We start from the raw sequence: 20,403 nt of genomic DNA, 5'->3' as shown, positions 1-20,403 counted from the left end.
TGTTGTGTGGACGGGTGCAGGGTTAAATCGGTTTAATGCTACTAAAATCGGTTTAAACGCGTAGTGTAGACCAGGCCTGTGCTTCAGTTCCTCAGCTGTAAAACAGGGATAATAGCACTCTCTAACCTTAGAAGCATTGTTGTGAGTATAAATATATTAAAGCTTATGATGTGCTCAGATACTATGGTGATAGCGGAGCCATTTTAGTACCTAAATTAGTTAGATTAATACAGTGTGGTGTTGGTGTGTGGTGATTAATACAGCATGGTGATTAATATGTGTGGTGTTGTATACATAACTAGCATAGGGTTGCCAATTTTGGTTGGACTTATTCCTGGAGATTTCATCACATGACGCAATCTTTAATTACAGGTTAATCTTTAATTCCTGGAGACTCCAGGCAAATCCTGGAGGGTTAGCAACCCTAAACTAGCACAGGACACATCCCTAGCCTAAGAAGGGCATGATCCAAACACAATGAAATACTCTGTTGATGTTAATGACTTCAGTGGGTTTTGGGGCTTATCATGCAAATTGTTACTACTGGGTCTACTCACTCCTCAGAATAGTTTCATTGTCTTCAGTTGGACTACTCGGGTTGCAAGCAGTATGCCTGGTACTAAGCGCCTGTGGGATTGGGCCCTAAATTATATATGGCAAAGGAAGAGAGAATATTGGTCAAGGGGAGCCATGGCAAGGGAAAGATGAGATATATACATAAAATTCTGAGCTGTGATGCATACAGCATGTCAGTCCCTACCCCCCCTTCTTTTAAATGTAAATGTTTCTGTTGTTAAAGCAACTTGGCACAGAAATTAAGTTTAGCTTTGGAAAGCCAACAGGGTTTTAAAGAAGGATTTGAAAGGAGACAAGTTTCTTCACATCACATAGATCCGGGAAGGTCATCCGAGGATATAGAAGGTGGTTCTTCAAGATATTAGTGGGAGAAAGTTACAAGGGACACATACATGAAGGCAAGTGGAGCTGGTTGCGAATATTATGAGACATTGTTACAGGAGTAGTGGTGACTTCCAGTGAAGAACTCTGACTTTCTTGACAGAGAGCAAGAAATGCAGTATGACACATTGGGCACCTGAGAGAGAGATGTTGTATTCCTTCTCTAAAGAGATACAGTAGATGGCTAAATTAGATTGAGGCCCTGGCTACACGGGCGCTTTACAGCGCTGCAACTTTCTCGCTCAGGGGTGTGAAAAAAACACCCCTCTGAGCGCTGCCAGTGTAAAGCCAGCGCTGCCAGCATAAAGAGTGCTGCAGCGCTGGGAGCACGACTTCCAGCGCTGCAAGCTAATCCCCATGAGGAGGTAGAGTACCTGCAGTGCTGGGAGAGCTCTCTCTCCCAGTGCTGGCGCTGCGACCACACTCACACTTCAAAGTGCTGCTGCAGCAGTGCTCCTGCGGTAGCGCTTTGAAGTTTCGAGTGTAGCCAATCCCTCAATGTCCTGATGAGTTTCTAGTTCTTGCTGCTATTTCTTCCCTATGTGTTTGGAGAATGACTTTACATCATTCATCCCAGGACCCTACCTCTTTGCAGTTGTACCAGCAAGTCTTCTTACTGCTGCCTATGCTAACTGATGTTTCTCCTCTTTTCTGAACAATATTTTATAATCAATGAAGGCTACAAGTTTTTAATTTTGGTATTATAACAGGTTATATTACATTGTTTATATAATTTATTTTATAAACTTACTATTTTTTTTTAAATTATATATTGTTATATAATTTATTTTATAGATTTACTATAGATTTTTATGTTGCTGTGTCATCTGAGTTATATTTCCCAATATATTGGCTCAATATACAGCGGATAGTCTTTTCGTTATGTATATTGTACAGCATCTAGCACAACGGGGCTCTTATTCATGACTGGGGCCTTAGGTGCTTTTGCAGTTCAAATAATAATAAAGATGGCAATTGAGTTGTCATCAAGAGTAAGTTTTGTTAACTCTGCCCCTCACCCCATGTTTCCACATCCACACTGTGGCCAACTCCTGTCACTTCTTCATTTACAGGTTGTCTAAAATTTGATCCTCCTTCTCTGTCCCGATTGTTGAATCACCATCATTCCAGACTCTTGTTGTCTCCAGCCTTGACTGCTGTACTCTTTCTCATCTCAGGCCTTTCTGATATTAACCTTGCCTTCCCTCAGTCTGTCCAAAAACTGATGTCAAAATAATCTTTCTGTCTGTTGCTTCATATTTGTTACACCCACACCTTTTCAGTCACTTCACTGGATCTCCTTTGCGGTATGCTCTAAGTTCAAATTCTTGTCCTTCCTCTTACATGTCTGACCTCATTTCAGGTGTCTCCTCAGCCCACATCCACCAGTGACTCCAACCTTGATACTCATATCAACTAATAATTCTGCGGTGCCTCAACATCTTCTTTCAGGCTGCCTCTATGTTAGAAACATCTTGTAACAATTGGCTTGTTAAATCTTCACCCTCACCTCATTCAAATTGCTCCTGAAAACACAATTCTATGGCATTGCCTACAAGAAATGTTAAAACAGATGACATATCTTCATTATGTTTGAACCACATAAAGACATACATGCCCAAAATGAGTTACTGTGTAAGCACATTTGAATCACTCGTGTCCTTCCTCACCCCTTCCCCATTCTGTTATACGTTATATCCTGCTTGTCTGTCAAATCCATCATTTGGATTGTACACTTTTTTGAGATCAGGGAATTTCTTCTCTGTGTTCTCTGTGAAAAGTCTACTGCATGGTGAGAGCTAAAATATAGTTAATTGACCTCACTTGATGAGGTTGGCGTAAGCCTAGCAATACATCAAAATGTTTTAGATACTTTGTACACTGGTACTGCAGCAATAACCTTCAGTGCTAGTATATTAAGTATACCAGCCACTTGGCCCTATAATCTGTAGTATCTGGTGGCTTCTCAGTTGTTACTGAAAATGAATTAAGTACTGTTGTGTAGGTCCCACTGCCCAGAGTTTGGTTATATTTTTTATGGTGTCCTGAGGGACACACTCCTCTATTGTCCTCCAGTTTCTCACCCCTAGCAGTTTCCTCACATACCTCCTGTTTGCAGGCTCCGTCCCCTGCATCCTACCGCTGGCAACCTCCCACTCACAATCTGCTTCTTGGCTCATCTCCCTGCTTCTTAGACAGACTCTTGGTCCCGTGTCTTGGTTCCCTGGTCCTCTTGCTTGCTTTTGAGTTCTCCTGTGAAAGCTCTTTAATGTTCCAGGTTACTCCTGGGGGAGAGGAAGAAAGTAGGTACTCGGATACTACAGTGATAGCGCCATGTAAGAACTTGAACAGAGACACTGTGAATCTGCTACTTGACAGATTAATTACAATAATAATACTCAGGTGCTGAGTCAATTATTTTACTTCTAGGATGATTGCAGATGAAGCAAAATGTCTAAACTGAATGATGATAACTTACTTAACAAAGGTCAGACAGGTTCCCAACAATTTCCAAAACAGTTTTGATTATTGTTGTTCTTAATGGAACATTTTTTTTCCATTGTCTTTAGTGACATGTGAGGTCTTTATTAAGCAAGTATATCAAAAACAACTAGAGCACCACGGTCTGAATTTCTTTAAAGCTTGATGCCCTACATCAGCTAATCCCTTCAGACCTCTGCATTTTTGTATTTTGTTGCAACCCCTTCATTTGGTCAGAAAGTTAACTGATGTGTCAGATAAATTTGTCAGTTCTAGCATCTACGTTATCCTCTGGAACTTTCTAGTTGTATAGGCTGGGATTTTGGAAAGGAGGATTACAAGTCCCATTTGATTTTGAACCCATCCTTAACCTTTTTTAAATAATTTTGAATTTTAATAATGTTCTAATGTAAGCAATAACTGATAGATTTTCGTTGTGGATTTATACTCACATATAGTGTCCTGGGAACACCTGTGTACATTGGTTCTTTATTTGGGGTCAGATGTGCACTCTCACTGACTTCTATGTAACAAAGAGAATTTCACCTTTACTTACATGTATAATGTTTAGAATAGGAGACTCTGTCTCAAAAACAAAAAGTAGAATTACTGATACCGTAAATACCCAACCTCTTATAAATTTCTTCTCATATCCTTTTATATTCCATACCTTTGTGACATATCATGCATCTTTTGAAACTTGCTCTATGAAATTCACATTTTTATTCTGAAGAAAATTCTCACTGGAGAATTGCAATGGGAGATTGAGGGGGATTAGTGGAAATGCACTCTGATTCCACAGTGATGAGTTTGGTTTAAGAATTTAGACAGAGAAAGAGTGTGAAATCGTGGCCCCATTAAAGTCAAAGGCAAAACTCAGATTTCACCCAGAAGGTATAATTTTGGGAGAGAGCCTTTGGTTAAAATGAGAGCATTACTTGGCTGAAAAAACTGCAGGGTGTTTTGGAAGTTTATTTTACTATTTTGCCTTGAGGCAAATTTAGGATGAATAAAAAATAAGTTATTTTAAGTAGCCTTACATGGCTGATTTCTGCTGCTTTTTTTCCTCCTGAAAGAAATTTGCCATTGGCTCACAAGATTGGCTATAGTGTGTATTTCACTAGTAGAGTACAGAGAACCTAAATAAGATTCAAATTAAAAATAATTGAGAATTTTATGATAGTAAGAAGAGGAGGAAAATTCTCAGAGATTTCTAGTGTTCTTTATGCAATGCTATCTTTTTTCCATAGCAGTTAAGATTTGTGTGATGTACGTTGTTGGGTAGCTTGGAAATGATTTCTACTTTGTGTATGTGTGTGTGTTTGTATGTTTTGTTTTATTTATTTTAAGAGCAGTTGCCAATGTGATTTGAATTTGAAGTAGATGGACTTAAAGCTGTTGTTGACTTGGTGAATATAATGTATAACAATAAGACTGCTGAAGAGAACTGCTTAGACAATGAAAATTAATGTGCACAGTTAATGTATAGTATATATTTTTATGCTAATGAGCTATGTCATGCAACTATAATAGACTAAAGCTTAGTTCTGCGGCATTTCTTCTCCTTAGTGTACATTCATAATTCAGCAATTTCTTTTTTGCTTAGTGCTGAGCAGTAATGATGTAGGTAGAAAACCAGAGTTCTGTTCAATCTTGACATCCAGTTCTTTGTAGAGGAAGGAGTGTAAAGTAAACATTGAATCTAATTCTGGTTGTATATGTTATATATAGAGAGGGTGGGCAAAAGCATGAATATTCCACGTTAGCCTATTTAATTTATTTCTTCTAAAATCCTAGAGTGGTGGCCCACTGGTTTTATTTACTACACATACACACTCTTCCTTGAGTTTCATCCATTCTTTTAGTCTTTAGGCCTTATTTATATGGGAGATTTGACCTTGGTACAATCACCAATGTTCAGCAAGTGGTGTAGCTGTACAGGATACAAAACCAAACCATAGATAGCCAAAGCCAAGAATTTCAAAATTCCGCTATTACATTGTTTTATGACAGTACACTGGTTAATATTAAAAATGGAAAGTTCTGTAAAAAGTAATGGAAATAAATGGCAATCTTCCATAATACATACTTTTATTTAGTTAGAGTAGATTTCTTAGGAAGAATGTATTCTGAATCAGTTGGCTTACACGTGTGTTTTTTTAATATTTAATATTTGGAATGGGACCAGAGAACTGACCTGCTTTTCTGTCTATGTGCTTTACACTATGGGATGGTCAGCTAGCAATTTCCATTTAAGTTTCTGCAAGTACTTTTTTTTTTTTTTTAATCAGTTCAAGTCTATTTTTAAATGACCTAGAACAGGAAGGTTATGGATAGAGTGGAGTGCTATGGGAAATTTTGCCAGATGATGGAAGAAATATTTGAGTGAGTGTGGGAGCTTCCAAAGCAGTCTCAATGAAGTGCAGACAAAGGTATTTAACAACATGTGTTAATTACAATTTTTTTTTGAGTTTTCACTATATCTTAGCAAAAATTGATGAGTTAACTAAATGCACCCAGGGCAAAATTCTGCAGTCATTATTCAACAACAACTACCAGTGACAATACTGGCCCCTAAAGTTCAAATCCTGCATACAGTCTAAAGCGTTTGCCACGTGGTACTCATGGTTTAAAAAATGTTGAAGTCTGTTTTAGTTTTCTAGTTAACATTTCAGGGAAAAACAGGCATTTGATTACTTCAGCGCTATTAAAATAAAAATAATTTATATCATCTGGGGAATAAGAGAAATGCAGAATTGATAGGAAGCAGCAAAACACTACCAAGCTAATAATATGGAAAATAGCAACTTAAGTTTAAAACTATATAAAAATTGTCGGCATCCTTTCCAATTCCTGTCTTTGGTTTCACAAAATCTCACACTGTGGAGTACTCTAAATGAATATCATGATTTCTTGAAACAGTCAAAATGCTTCAGTTTTTTTAATAGAGGGGGAATTTAGAGGGAAACTCTTTAATTTAGACACACTGAAAAACCATTCTGTCACCATGCACGGGCATATCTGTTTGCATCAGTTTAAGTTTAATAAAAACTTTATCTAATGGGACAGGGTCTTGTATTCCAAAGTCACAAGTTGAGTGAGGTAATATCTTTATTGGACTAACTTCTGTTGGTGAGAAAAGAGTTCTTCTTCAGGTCACCTGTGTAAGTTCAAAAGCTTGTGTCTCTCACCAACAGAAGTTGGTCCAATAAAAGATATTACCTCAACTACCTTGTCTCTCTAAAGTCACAGTTGGAGTTATTATAGTCATAAGATAGCTTACTCATTTGTCTTTTAACAGAGGAGTTTAGGACCTTACCAACCACTCTCTCCTTCTCCCCTCTTTTTTCTTATTATTTTTGATCTACATGATATCCTGACAGGGGAATTGAGAAAATCCACAGTAAAGCAAATTAGTTAGGGGCAAATCAGTTCTGATATTGGTCTGTTCAGACCCAGCTTCCATGTACTGTATTGTCAAAGTAAAAATTATATCAGAGGACCTCCAAGTCTTGGGTAATCTCCTCTCCCAAGAACTGAAAGAAATCAAGATCATAAATCTCAAGTTCTCTTACAACTATCAATACAAGTTAGAAGAATGAAGTGAAATTTATCGCTGTTCATCAGGATTAGTATACTTAAAATGGTATCAGCTGTCCAGGTAAACTTTAGGCTTTAATTACTTTCAGTGACTATCTTTAATAAATATTTGAAAGAACTAGATTAGAAAATGTAGATGATATTTTTCTGGGGGAGAACCAAAAACTGGAAAGGCTCTCGTGATTTAGATGGAGATAGGAGTCCTCATATGAGGTTTCATAGCTCTTATTTCACCATAAACTAGTTCATGGAAGGCATAGCAAGATTCTGAGGAAACTTCAGATTGAATTAAAGTAGAATAATATTGTACAGTAACTCCTCACTTAAGATTGTAGTTATGTTCCTGAAAAATGTGACTTTAAGTGAAACGATGTTAAGCGAATCCAATTTCCCCATAAGAATTAATGTAAATGAGGGGGTTAGGTTTCAGGGAATTTTTTTTTAATGAGGGGGTTAGGTTTCAGGGAATTTTTTTTTCATTTTATTTATATATATATATATATATATATATATATATATATATGTTAATTGTTAATTAGGTCAGCTTGCTGCACAGGGAACTTAGGGGAGCAGGGAGCTGATGGGGGAACTGAAGGGGGGCTGCCAGTCCACCCTGGTTCCAAGCCCCCACCAGCTAGCTGCAATGGGCTGCTCTTCCTGCAAGCAGTGGACAAAGCAGGTGGCTGCCAAACGACATTAGAAGGGAGCATTGCACAACTTCAAACGAGCATGTTCCCTAGTTGATCAGCAACATAACAACCAAACAACATTAACCAGGACGACTGAGGAGTTACTGTATCACCTTTTAACATAATGGATACAATTAGACAGCAAAAGTCTTTTTGCTTTTGAAAAAGCAAAACACAAAATATGTGATCAAACTCGCATTATGGAAGTGTTTCTCTTTAAGGTGAATGCAAATTTTTTATAAATTCCGCATGGTGTAGATTTAGTTACAAATATTTTTTAAATTTTAAAGAAAGTATTTGAAAATTTGAAAATTAATTAATTTGCTTTCCTGCTGTGTTCAGAATTCTATGCATGCTCTTAAAATGATGATATCATCACCTAAAACCAGAGGTGAAAGTAACTTAAGGGACTTACTGGCAGGGCTGGAATCCTGAGCAAGGGGAGGCGGGAGCTCAACTGGAAGGGGCAGGGCCTTTAAATTCCTGGGCCCTTTAAATTGCTGCTGCTATCCTGGGGCTCCAGCTGCTACTGGGAGCCCTGGGCCTTTTAAATTGCCACCAAAGCCCCAGGGCTCCCAGCCGCTGCTGCGACTCCAGGGAGCCACAATTTGGTGTCCAGTGTTGTTTCTTTTTTTTTTTTAAAGTAATTTTCATGTCCCTAACAGGTACAAAATCTTTTAAAAGTATAGTTAGTTTAATAGCATTGTAGTAGGAGTACTTCTAGAAAAGCCGTTCAGCTGCCAAAGTCTCTGTTTTGCTACGGAACCTGAAGTCAAAAGGTGCAAATAACAGCGAATTAAGTAATTATTTTAAGATTAGAATATCCAAAGTATTGTAAAAAAAAACACAACAACCAAAATTGCTTTGAAAATTGGTGTTCTAGTCACCCACCTACACTCAGATCTGGAAATTGATGTCTTGCGCTTTGCCTGAGATGACACTCTGACAGTTGTGATACATTATACAATTGACAATTAAGATACTCTTAGATGAGGAACACTTTACAATAAATAATAAACCCTCATTATGTCCTTCTGGTTTTCAGTGCAATAACAATGATGATTTTTGTACTAATAAGGAAGTCACCTGCTGTAAAATAAATATGAAATTAAAGAATTAAAGTTAGCTTAAGTTTGGTTAACAACTAATGAGATAAGGGGATGTTTCTAAAAAGAAGGCCTCTGACCAATAGGGGTGACTGCAGATGGTTTTAAATGAGAGAAGGAGAATCTGTCTTTAAAAGAACCAAGATGGTCCTTCTAACCAACACCAGTGTTAAAGCCTATGTGAAACTAGGTGCAGTGGAAAACCTGTTGATCAGCAAGAAGGAGGGAAGGAAAGGCCTTGGAAAGATAGGAGGTTGTACATTTTATCTGGTATACAACTGGAAATAAAGATCAACTGTCTCAAATTGGGTTTTTGCTGGAATCAATACTTGACAGTGATATCACATGTTTAGTAAAGGGTGTTGTGACATTCTGTACCCTGGGGGAGCATACTGTATCCCCCATATTCCTCATTTTTATATAATCATGATCTTACCTTACAAGGCATGATTTATATGTATCAGGGGAAAGGTTATGATCTGCTGAGAGTCATTTCTCTATCCATATATGTGCATCAATAATACATACGAAGTTATGGGAATTGTGTTGTATGGTGGTCACTAAAACATGCTGTAAATTGGGGAATCAGCCAGATATTAGCTCCCCAGAGGCAACAGCAAGGAAAGTAACCAATGCCTGGGCAGGGTGTCAAACAACCAATCAACAGCCATTGGCCAGCAAGGGAGCTACAATGCGATGACTTACCTGCATGAGGCCACACCCGGGGAATTGTTCAACCTTGCTTAGAGAGACTCACTAATGCCCCCCCAGACACGCCTGGACTTTTACTCCCCAAGCACATGGACTGAGGGTATAAAGCTGACAGATTGGGCACATATTGTGCCCTTCTCCTGCTCCCACCTATGCTACAAGCAACTGAGACAGGGTAGGCAACCTATGGCATGTGTGCCGATTTTCAGTGGCACTCACACTGCCCAGGTCCTGGCCACCGGTCCGGGGGGCTCTGCATTTTAATTTAATTTTAAATGAAGCTTTTTAAACATTTAAAAAAACCTTATTTATTTTACATACAACAATAGTTTAGTTATATATTCATAGACTCATAGACTCTAGGACTGGAAGGGACCTCGAGAGGTCATCGAGTCCAGTCCCCTGCCCTCATGGCAGGACCAAATACTGTCTAGACCATCCCTGATAGACATTTATCTAACCTACTCTTAAATATCTCCAGCGATGGAGATTCCACAACTTCCCTAGGCAATCTATTCCAGTGTTTAACTACCCTGACAGTTAGGAACTTTTTCCTAATGTCCAACCTAAATCTCCCTTGCTGCAGTTTAAGTCCATTGCTTCTTGTTCTACCATTGGAGGCCAAGGTGAACAAGTTTTCTCCCTCCTCCTGATGACACCCTTTTAGATACCTGAAAACTGCTATCAGGTCCCCTCTCAGTCTTCTCTTTTCCAAACTAAACAAACCCAATTCCTTCAGCCTGGAATATTATAGACTTATAGAAAGAGACCTTCTAAAAATGTTAAAATGTATTACTGGAATGCAAAACCTTAAATTAGAGTGAATAAATGAAGACCCGGCACACCACTTCTGAAAGGTTGACGACCCCTGCCCTGGGAAGAAGACAAGACTCCAACACAGGAGACTGGTCAGGTTTAAGGAACAAACTTGTATATTAAGAAGTGCATCATCTAGTGGGGTGAGAAAAACTGCTTAATCTAGCTGGTGCCCAAGGCTGAGAGTTTAGACTGCGTGCTTATATTTTCTTTTCTTTTGGTAATCGCTCTGACGTTTTGCCTATCACTTATAATCACTTAAAATCTATCTTTCATAATTAGTAAATCTGTTTGTTTCTTATAGACTCATAGGTCAGAAGGGACCAATCTGATCATCTAGTCTGACCTCCTGCACAAGGCAGGCCACAGAACCCCAGGGCATTTGGTTTAAAGCTTGTCAGAAACCCGCCTTAGGATAACAAGTACATATCAATTTCTTTGTTAAATTGATGAACTCATATAAGCTTGCAGTGTCCAGCGGGCATAACTGGACACTGCAAGATGGAAGTTCCTAGGGCTGTGTCTGGGACCGGCGATATTGGCTAGTGTCATTCAGTTGCACAATCCAAGGAGCAGCTTACATGCCAGAGGCTGTGTGTGAACAGCCCAAGAGTGGGGGGGTCTCACAGCAGAGCAGGGTCAGGCTGGCTCCCAGAGTCAAGGATTGGAGTGACCTAACAGATCACCGGTCCAGATAACACCAGAGGGGAATGTTACAGGTTTAAAAAGTAAACTCTTAAGGAGTTCATTGCTAATTCCTGCCTGACCACGGTGGCACTGACTAATATGGCTTTAAGCACCCAGGGTTTAGCCTGTTTGTAAGTATTGTAATTTCTAGATTTTATATTTGCAATATTGTAAGTCTGTAACACCAGCAGTGTAATATAGTTGAAACTTAAATGGAATTTATGAATTTGTTTCCTTTCTCTTGAAATTTTGCAGTTTTCAGCTGTTTCAATATAAATGGATTGACAAAACATTGCAATAAGTGAATACAGTCATACTATTTCAAGAAAATCTGCTGTCCTTGTATGACAAGTTCAAGACCCAACAAACCGTTAGCAAGGTACCTGGGAGTGTTTATATTTCTGTCATACTGGCATGAAGTTGCTTAAAACATGGTGATTTGCCTGCATGCAAAGAAAAGGTTTGGATGCTGTCTTGTCCCTCATGGATCAATGCAGTCAAAGCAATTATAAGGGTGTGATAGCACCACTACAGCTCAAGTTGACACTAGCTTATCGTTTAACTGCTGATTTTTCTATGTTCTCTAACATTCACATGCTGATTTGGGTTGTCTTGAAAGTTGCTACGATACCTGCACGAGGAAATAAGGAAACAAATCAACAGAGCCAGATGTGTACCCAGAAGCCTCCTGCTGCAAGACAAGCCCAAGAAAGAAACCAACAGAACTCCACTGGCCATCCTACAGTCCTCAGCTAAAAGGTCTCTAACGCATCATCAGTGATCTACAACCCATCCTGGACAGCGATCTCTCGCTTTCACAGGCCTTGGGAGCCAGGCCAGTCCTCACCCACAGGCAACCCGCCAACCTTAAGCATATTCTCACCAGCAACCACACACCGCACCATAGTAACTATAACTCAGGAACCAGTCCATGCAACAAACCTTGATGCCAACTCTGCCCACATATCTACACCAGCAACACCATCACAGGACCTAACCAGATCAGCCACGACATCACCGGTTCATTGACTTGCACATCCACCAATGTAATATAAGCCATCATGTGCCAGTAATGCCCCTCTGCTATGTACATTGGTCAAACTGGACAATCCCTACATAAAAGGATAAATGGACACATGTCAGTTATTACGAATGGCAATATATAAAAACTTGTAGGAGACCACTTCAGCCTCACTGGACACACAATAGCAGATTTAAAGGTAGCCATCCTGCAACAAGAAAACATCAAGACCAGACTCCAAAGAGAAACAGCTGAACTTCAGTTCATTTGCAAATTTGACACCATCAGGATTAAACAAAGATTGTGAACGGCTAGCCAACTGCAAAAGCAGTTTCTCCTCCCTAGGTGTTCACACCTCAACTGCTAGAAGAGGGCCTCATCCTCCCTGACTGAACTAGCCTCGTTATCTCTAGACTGATTCTCGCCTGCATATTATACCTGCCTCTGGAAATTTTCACCACATGTGTCTGACGAAGTGGGTATTCACCCACAAAAGCTTATTCTCCAATGCTTCTGTTAGTCTATATGGTGCCACAGGACTCTTTGTCGCTTTTTACAGATCCAGATTAACACGGCTACCCCTCTGATACTTGAAAATTGCTGTGCCTCATGGTGATCTTCATAGGGTTAGACTTGTGGTCATGTGAGCAAGGGGTTTCCAAGATACAGCTCCCTTTATTTAAAAAAACCTGAGACATAAACATCTTGCAGTTCTTATAAAACCACACTTAGAGCTCAAACTTTGGCTCTGATCTTCCTCATGTAGATATCGCCCACCCAGGATTGATCTACGCTAGTGTCTGTAACCCACCACCCCTTTAGTGAAGCAAAATTTAAAAACCGATTCAGAGTAAAATCTGAATTCACGTTGTAGCTCAAGACAAGTTGACAGCCAGAGAAAGTGATTTGTGCATGAGCAGCAGGACTTGAACTCTCTTGCAAGCTAGAGTGTTTTCAGATAGCCTGACAGAGTAACTTGCTGGTTCAGTGTGACTTGCTGTGACTGTTGAACCTAAGCAGCAACTATATATTGTGAATTCATCCATGTCTACACGATAAAGTTTTACAGTAGCATTTTTCCCAGCATACATCTGCTAACACTGCAATGTCATTAGAGCATGCGCACATTGACTACCTTTGTTGGTGCTGCACGTCATCACTGCAAGAGATTGTATGGGCAAAAAGACCTGCTGCCCTCTGGGTAGGTCCCCCAAGCCATCTACAATGTATTGACTTGTGGGATATTTTTGCAGTGCATTGCGGGATACGAGCACTTCTCTCAGGGAATTGTGGGAGTTTGGGTTAGGATTGTTGTTTGATCTGTGAGCAGTTGATTTGATATTGGAAAATCTGTGGTGGGGCTGTCATTATCCCAGGCGTGCAAGGCCATTAAAGATGCCCTAATGCACAGGATTGTGACTTTGGGCAAGAAGCAACAGAGGGAGTTAATTCAATGTGCTTCCCACATTGTGCTGGGGCGATAGATGGGACACGTATGCCGATTCTGCTCCACCTTCCTGCTTCAGAGTACATAAACAGAAAGGATACTTTTTCATAGTTTTACAAATTCTTTGTGTTATTTTTGTCACTTTGTGAATAAACTGTAGTCGGCTTGTATATGAATTGTAAATGATTTGTTAACACCTTTTATGACTCTTGAAGGGGCACTGATTTGGATGGTCACATGCCTGTTTTGTAAGACACAATAAATAAATCTTGATTTTCACAGAACATAAGTTTGAGCAGTAATAAACAATGAAAGAATTTCTTAAAAACATTTTAAATAACTAACTTAAAAACAAAGCAAAAGGTGCTGATTGCTCCTGCATGGATTAGTGTATGTATACTGTCACAACTGAAAATAACAAAATTCAGGACAAGCTGCTGAGAAATAGGGCAGACACCCTAAAACTGGTGGTTATTCTTCCATCAGATATACCCAAACCAGCATACAAAAGTAAACTTCTGTCTCATTAACTGGCTAACACGAAGTCAGAAATGTAGCCTCCTTAGGTCTGCCAGTCCTGGATTCATTACTCATACTATTTCCCCATGCTTATTCCACCTCCCCACCTCACATCTTCTTGCCAATTGCTGGAAATGGACCATTTTCATTACCACTACAAACAGTTCTTTTTCTCTCCTGCTGATAATAGCTCACCTTAACTGATCACTCTCCTTATAGTGTGTATGGTAACACCCATTGTTTCATGTTCTCTGTGTGTATATATATATATCTTCCTACTATATTTTCCACTGCATGCATCCGATAAAGTGGGCTGTAGCCCATGAAAGCTTATGCTCAAATAGTCTCTAAGGTGCCACAACTACTCCTGTTCTTATTACCCATACACTAGACTTAATGATGAGTGGATATTTAAAACCAATTTAATCAAAGGGTTCTTCTGATCCCGAAGGCCCAGCCACATACCCAGGTCAATTTAAAACTCAGATCTTACCCAATAATCACACTGTTGCCAAATCTTTAGTATCTTAAAGGTTTATTTATAAAAGAAAGAAAGACAAAGGTGAGAGGTAAAATTGGTTAAAGGAATTAAATACATACAATAATTGCAAGGTTTTTGGATCAGACTTGTAGCAGTGATGGAATAAACTGCTGGCTTGTTAAGTCTCTGGTTGCTCCTAAACCACTGGAAGGTCCTCAGTCCCTTGGTTAGAATGATCCCATTGGTAGGGTGGCCAAGTTTCCAGTTTTTGACCAGAACACCCACTTGAAAAGGGATCCCGACAGTTAAAAGTCTGGTTGGAGGTGCAGTGGGGCTAAGCCAGGTTCCCTGCAACTCCCAGAAGCAGTGGCATGTCCCCCTCCGGCTCCTAGGTGTACGGGCAGCAACGGGCCTCCATGCACTGCCCCTGCCCTAAGCGCCAGTTCTGCAGCTCCCATTGGACAAGAGCCATGGCCAATGGGAGCTGCGGGGGTGATGCCTGTGGATAGGGTGGTGCGCAGAGCCATCTGGCTGTGCCTCTGCGTAGGAGATGGAGAGGAGACATGTCGCTGCTTCCGGGAGCTGCTTGAGGCAGGCTCTGGGTGGTGCTTACATCCCTCACTCCCTCTGATGCCCCAACCCTGATTCCTTTCCCACCCTCCGAACCCCTCAGTCCCAGCCCAGAGCACCCTCCTACACCCCAAACCCCTCATTTCCAGCCCCAACCCAGAGTCTGCACCTCTAGCTGGAGCCCTCACACTCCTCCATGCCCCAAACCCCTGCCCTAGCCCCGACCCCCCCGTCCCACCCTCTGATCTCGGTCCCAGCCTAAAGCACTCTCCTTCATCCCAAACCCCTCATCCCCAGCCCCGCCCCAGATCCTGCACCACCAGCCGGAGACATCACCCTCCCGTGCCCCAACTCCCTGCCCCCGCCCCGAGCCCACTCCCACACTCCAATCCCCTTGGCTCCAGCCTGGAGCCCCTGCTTACACCCTAAAACTCTTATCCTCAGCCCCACCCCAGAGCCTTCACCCCCCGCTGGAGCCCACACCCCCTCCTGCATCCTAACCTCCTAAGCCAGCCTGGTGAAAATGAGTGAGTGAGGGTGGGGAGAGCAAGCAACAGAGGGAGGGGGGATGAAGTGGGTGGGAGTGTGGTTTTGAAAATGGGCGGGGCCTTGGAGGAGGAGCAGGGAAAGAGGAGGGGCAAGGGTATTCGGTTTTGTGCAAGTAGAAAGTTGGCTACCCTACCCATTGATATAAATCCATAGTCCAGAGATCAGAGCAGGAAAGAGGCAAAATGGAGGATGCTTCCAGGGTCTTTTATAGCTTCTTCCACATGGAGGGAAACCCATTGTTTCAAACAATGCCCTCTGCACAGCTTATGGAAAAATACAGGCAACAAGATGGATTTTGGAGTCACGTGGGCAAGTCACATGTCCATGCCTGCTTCGCTTAGTCATAGCAGAGGCCATTACACAAATTAGAATCTTCTGTGGTGGGCCATTCAACTTGAATAATCCCTTCATGATGCACAGGCTACATACCTTGTGGGTGTTACCACATGAACAAACACATTTGAAATACAGGTACATAGGGTTCATAACTTTAGATACCAAAATGATACAGGCATATAAATAGGATGATCACATTCAGAAAACCATAACTTTTCTATTGACACCTTACTTGACACACTTTATACAAGATTTGTTGCAATTATATAATAGTAGCAACAATGATCTGCCTGGTCATGTTTTAATCATATAACATCACATACACTCACAGCAGTTCTCACTGTTTTTCATGGGGATACAGTGAAGGGGATTCTGTAGCAGACTATGCTGGGATCTTGACAGCGAATATATATGGCCAAGAACATAGAACTGACCTTGCAGTGCAACAGCTTCTGGGGTTTGGAGCAATTGTAGCATGCTGTCTCTCTGTGAAGCTGCATGATATCTTGATGTACTTCTTGTAACCATTTTGGGGTTCATTAAATAACAAACCAGTGAATGAGAAAGGAATAAAGCTTTTATAAACAAACTGGAGAGCTTCTGTAGTGACCGGGGCACACCTCCAAGTTCCCCACTCACCACACTGTCCCTTATAAGGGAATGTCTTCAAATCACAATCTTTCATAAACATCTCTCTATACTTCCCTATGCATGTCTCACTCATTTGGCCTTTCCTCCAGCGTGCATTCCATCCAATCTCAAGTTCCTCCTGCACCAGCCTCAGAGCTCTTGAGAAGATCAGAAAGCATGCCCTCCTTTGTCAATTTCATTTTTCTCCTGATCAAGGTCAGTCTTTCAGCTGGTGTCGGGGGGGCACCTATCCAAATTAGCCCCCCAAAGGCCACTGATAAATAACAAGACAGACATTGTTAGAATTAAAGGGTTCTCTGAAAGGAAAAGATGTGTCAAAATTCTAAAAATTTCCCCATAAAACTCTTCATAAAAATATGAATAGGTTTATTTCAAGGCTGCTTGCTCAGGACTGTTTAGTATCTCCCAGCATGGTGAGTATAGGGCAGTGGTCTCCAACCTTTTTGTGCCCAAGATCACTTTTTGAATTTAAGGGCAACCCAGGATCTACCCCACCTCTTCCCTGAGGCCCTGCCCCTTCCCCAAAGCCTTGCCCTACTCACTCCATCCTCCTCCTCTCCGTTGCTTGCTCTCCCCCACCCTCACTCACTTTCACTGGGCTGGACGGGGGTTGGGTTTTGGGGGCAGTGTGGGCTCTGGGAGGGGGGTTAGGGCTTGGGCAGGGAGTTGGGGTGCAGGAGGGAATATGGGGTGCTGGCTCTGGAAGGGGGTCAGAGCTGGGGCAGCGGGTTGGGGTGCAGGAGGAGGTTTGGGGTGCAGAAAGGGGTATGGGGTGCTGGCTCCAGGATGGGGGCTGCTGGTTGGGGTGTGGCTTCCAACAAGGCAGCACTTACCAGGCTCCCTGCCTGCTGCAGCCCTATGCTGCTCCCAGAAGGGGCCAACGCGTCTCTGTGGTCCCTGGCAGAAGGGGGGACACGTGGCTCTGCGTGCTGCTGGAGATGACTTCCTCACCCCTCCCCCAGGCCGTGCGGGCATGCTGGCTGCTCCTGAGAACAGCATGGGGCCACAGAAGGCAGAGAGCCTGCCTTAGTGGCAGGCAGCCCCACTGTGCCACCGCAGCCGTAAATCCCAATCAACTGGGAGAGTCCCCAGGATCGACCAGTCGATTGCGATTGATGGGTTGGTGACCACTGGGGTAGGGGGTACTGTTCAAAGCCTGTAGCCATAGAGGGTGGAAAGTCGGGTGTTCCGTGAAAAAAGTTTTGGGGTAGTGCAATAAATATTGCTGAACTTATCATAGACAGTGGTGACTATGGATGATGTATCTCATTCCTGAGGGTGACAGAGGATCAGAGGCTTGTTTTCAGTATATTTCCCTTAATGTTTGCAGTGCAGTGATTTATGGTGGTAGAAATTCTATCTGGCTGTTCTGCCAACAGCCTGCCTCTAAAAATATTTTTATGCTTACACGTATTCTCTTATTTTGCTGCCTACATGTTTTATTTATTTATTTATTTTTAAATAAACACTACCTCAAGAAGCAATTCCTTTGTTCTCTGTCTGTGTAGGTTCAGCTGTCACATTGAAAGGGGAAAGAAGAAGTGTAGGAAGGGAATGGTTTCAGGACTCATGAACAGAGTAAAAAGAACCCCCTTCTTCAGTGGTTTCTGTCCTTGGGCTTGTCTGGGTCGGGGCCTGACTGGTCTCAAAGAGCGTCTGGCTGTTTCTGTATGCTGCATCTTCCTCCTCAATAAGCTCTTCATTGCTGTGAGCTGTTGGAGATCCTTACTCCAAGTCTTGCAAAGTCCCCATTGTCACTAACTGGGTGCTGGTGGGGTCCCTGCCAAGTGTGGCAGCCAGCTCCATATAGAAGTAGCACATGAGGGGGACAGCCCCTGATTTTCAATTAGCTTCTTTTGCCTTTTGGTAGGACTGCCACAGTTGCTTCCCATTTGCCTGACACTGCTGCTTGTCCCTGTTGCCCCCCAGCTTCTGCATGCCCAAATAAACATCTTTATTCATGTGGGAATTCTGCACTGCTTGCACTGCTCTCCCCCCAAAACAAGATTGACAAAGAAAATAGCATTAATTATATAAAAAGAAGATAAAAGGCTGAGAAAATGCAGGACTCTTTTCCTGGACCAGTCAGCAGTATAAGCTTTTGCTGAAGCTTTTCACAGTATGCTTGCAAAGATGGAATAGCAGGAAAAGAAGCATTCCCAAAACATGCTGTAGAGGGAATGGAGGGATTGTATTTCTGGTCACCGTGACCCCTGGTTAGGTGAATTCAAAACTGTGACCAGACTGGTTTTTGTTATGGGGACAGGGGCACTGTGGGACTGTTGCTGGAGGCCTCTTTTTATGGGTGTCTTTCAGGGAGATGGCTTAACTTGACTGAAACAGTCAGGATTTTACTGATGTGATGCAAAATTGAGTGCGGATACACACAAGGGTTGTCACAATAAATCAAGTTATACTAGTAAAACTTTGTAGTGTAGACCAGGCTTGGAAGTCCTGCTTTTGGCAACTTTCTAAGAATATCCACTGTGCACATTAGTTACCTGTTGCATTCTGCAGGTGCTCCTTCTGGAAGTTTTTCACTGAAAACAAAGCTTCTGATTTAAGAGCCAATATTTCAAAGTGTCCTCAATTCTCATGCATACTCAGATTTTACTTGAGAAACACTGACAAAGAAAATAGCATTAATTAAATAGAAAGACAGTGAAAGGTTGTAGTAAGCAGCAGTATTAGGGCAATGTAATCATGCTGCATGCTCCTTAATCATTTCCTGAACAAATGGACTGAGCTTGATCAAAGAAAAGCAAGTAGCTGCTATTCTTATCGATATAATGATGATGAAATGTGGTTGCTGAGCATTAGGAAATATACCTGTAACAAAGAGACCTATTGTAAAGACTTGCATAAAGTCTACATTGACTAATGTGCCAGCAGGATACTGTTGTCAGTTAAAACAGTAAAATTTCTCAGGACAGATGAAAAAGTTTCAACTTTCTACAATAATTCACCCAATCAGCACAAATCAAAGGATCACACATATTAATGTCATGGCTCAAAGTACCATAGGTACTGTGAAAAAGGGATTTCAGGAAACGTCCAATAGTAGAAAAATTTTATTCATATAGCCCTTTTAAAAATGATTACAGAAAACTTCAAATTATATTTCCCCCCTACAAACTGCTATGGAAAAATCTGGCAGAAACTTTTAAAAATTATACAGTAATCCAACAGACAGAATTTTTGTAGACCTTTTCCACCCTTGAGAAAATGGAAAACCTGGTTTAACCTTCAGTGGTTTCAAAATACTCTAAAATTGATGTGATAGTAAGATTATCTTGAATATTAATATGCCTCAATAGGGACGGGGTATACATTTTGGTGCAAATTTGGAGTCATTTTGTCGAGGTTTTTCAGAGCGAGCCCCTCAAGGTGCTGATTCTAATATTAAAATTGTCCTAAAGACCATGAGATTGGTTTGAAAACTCGTGTTCTCAAAACAGGAGCTGCAGTACATCTTGTGTTAAGGTTTTTCCCCCACTTTGAACTTTAGGGTACAGAAAGTGGGGACCTGCATGAACACTTTTAAGCTTAATTACTAGCTTAAATCTGGTACGCTGCCACCAGCCAGAATATAGTGTCTGGCACACTTTCTGTTCCCCCAAAACCTTCCCTGGGGAACACAGATCCAAAACCCCTTGGATCTTAAAACAAGGAGAAATTAACCATCCCCCTCCTTTTCCCTTCAGACTTTCCCCTCCCTGGGTTGCCTTGAGAGGCTTCACACCAATCCAAACGCCTTGGATATTAAAACAAGGAAGAATTAA

The 20,403-nt window shown here is 41.5% G+C and overlaps 1 protein-coding gene across 3 annotated transcripts in view; it reads left to right on the top strand.

The window, feature by feature from the left end:
• The window catches only part of RASGRF2 (Ras protein specific guanine nucleotide releasing factor 2), a 201,709-nt gene that overhangs the window by 13,405 nt on the left and 167,901 nt on the right, over positions 1-20,403 (top strand). The window contains exon 1 of one of the 3 annotated variants that reach the window (XM_030567355.1): positions 11,363-11,426. The exons of the other annotated variants lie outside the window; for them this stretch is intronic. The gene's annotated coding sequence lies outside the window, so the exon portion shown is untranslated. Of the gene's footprint in view, positions 1-11,362; positions 11,427-20,403 lie in introns of those variants that run through there. 3 annotated transcript variants of the gene reach the window in all.

The sequence above is a fragment of the Gopherus evgoodei genome, chromosome 6 (assembly GCF_007399415.2).
Source record: "Gopherus evgoodei ecotype Sinaloan lineage chromosome 6, rGopEvg1_v1.p, whole genome shotgun sequence".
Classification (NCBI taxonomy): Eukaryota; Metazoa; Chordata; order Testudines; family Testudinidae; genus Gopherus; species Gopherus evgoodei.
Note: the sequence above shows the minus strand (reverse complement) of the source record. Positions and strands in the feature narration are given on the sequence as shown.